Below are 2,086 nucleotides of genomic sequence, written 5' to 3'. Positions count from 1 at the left end.
AGACAACTTTTTGTTAAGGACACACATGATACTGATTACAAAGATAGGACTTCCTTAATTTGCTGTCGTTGATTACTATTTTATTAAATGAAGTAAGACGATACCAAATTGACGAACATTTTTTTTAAATAATGAAAATTTAAGTAGAGTGAGAGAATAAAAGGAAAAAATTGTGAATTTAATGATAGCTAAATGATATATTGTACTAGGTCGACGTAATTGTAGTTTACTCTTTTTAAGAAATAAATAATTTTTTAAGGTCTTGTGTAACACACACGATTTTTATTCTGCTAGACGTGTTTCGTATACCTTGACAAAAGTGCAACTGCAACGAGGGGGAAACAACAATGGAAAATCTTGTCCCATCATTCGACTATTCGCCCATTATTTTTCCTTTATTCGCACATTATTCATCTTTATTCGCCCGAACCTGTCCATTCGCCATGGTTGTTTCCCCCTCGAACTGTAAGATTCATTGCTTTTCCTGACAACAACTTCATTGGGCACCCAAAACAGTCGAACCATCAACATACTTTCATTGAGAATATCCTAAGCTCTGATGTCAGCCCTGGATCATCGATTTGCGAATTAGCGTTTGACCGAAACTGTGAATTGCGAGAAGTTTTCATGTGTGCGAGGAAATTACACTTTTTGTCACTCATTAGCCTTGAGAAATAATAATAATAGTTTATTATGTAACTAGTGATGTTATCGAACGAGCGAAGCGAGCGGTAACCCGAGAAAATTTCTGAAAAATCCCAGTTTTCAGCACCGACACATGAAGTAATTATTCACAGCCATCGTGTTAATAGAATAATTTAGTTGCACGTTACCAATTCGCACAATTTTGGTGATTTATGGTTTTTTCGAATCTGTGCAATGAATTCGGTTCGGTTGAGCTGAAATTCTCAAAACAATGCTTGTGGTTCAGCAGATGATATTTACTTGGCTGTATATTAGTGATGAAATGTACTTACTTTTCGTCACTTGTAATGAAAAGTAAAGCCACCAGTAAGCCAGCGAAAAAAAGACCATGCATACGTCACCCAAATCAGGCATGAGAAAGTTCACTTTTTGCAGCGCCGTTGCAGAAAAAGAAAATACATTTCACTGAGTCACTGAGTCGGGAAAATGTCATATTCCACTCACTCTGAGAGGTTTATTTTGTCTTCCATACTGTCAATTTTGGGTTTTTAGTTAATTGTTGTGGACAAAACGAATTTTGGAAAAATGCAGGCATGACAAAAGTTGTGTTCATCACGGCAACTCTGGCGACAAAGTTAGTTTTTTTGTTGGAATTTCAAATTTGGTCCGTTGGTAAGCAAATAACTGTTAAACGAACGTACGATTCTACCATCGTAGGAACATGAAGGATTTTTTTTAAATCAAAACAAGATATTAGCCGTACTCACGTTAAAAAAATTTGCGCGACTCAGAAACAATTCTTTGTCAATTATGATGTTCTAGAGAATTGTTTAGTGTCCGATAATGAAACGAAATCGACATTCCTCCGAAGGATCTGAACCAAATTTTTTTAACGTGAGTAAGGCTACAAGACAGGGCCTACTTTTTAGAAACTTTTAGAGAAAATCGAGAAATTCAAGAAACTTCGAGAAATTCAAGAAATTTCGAGAAATTCAAGAAATTTCGAGAAATTCAAGAAATTTCGAGAAATATTTCTTGAATTTCTCAAAGTTTCTTGAATTTCTCGAATTCAAGAAATTTCAAGAAATTCCAGAAAATTCAAGAAATTCGAGAAACTTTGAGAAATTCAAGAAATTTCAAGAAACTAATTTTTGATACAAGATTACAAGATTTTTGATTACAAGATATGTGCTCTAGAATCACCAGGAGGATTAGTCCAAGTCCCTTACTGCTGATTTAGATAGCAATGTAAAGTTACCGATTTTTTTTTGTATTTTTATCTCTTTTCTCATTGTCTTAAAATGTCAAACTTCCATTTGCTGCTCAATTGAATTGAATCAATCAATTGGTACCAAATGCAATTTGACATTTTGTGACAATGCGAAAATAATTAAAGAATTTTTCGTTAACTTTACATTGCTATCTAAATCAAAATTCAAAA

This window comes from Bradysia coprophila, unplaced genomic scaffold, assembly GCF_014529535.1.
Source record: "Bradysia coprophila strain Holo2 unplaced genomic scaffold, BU_Bcop_v1 contig_415, whole genome shotgun sequence".
NCBI lineage: Eukaryota > Metazoa > Arthropoda > Insecta > Diptera > Sciaridae > Bradysia > Bradysia coprophila.
Note: the sequence above shows the minus strand (reverse complement) of the source record.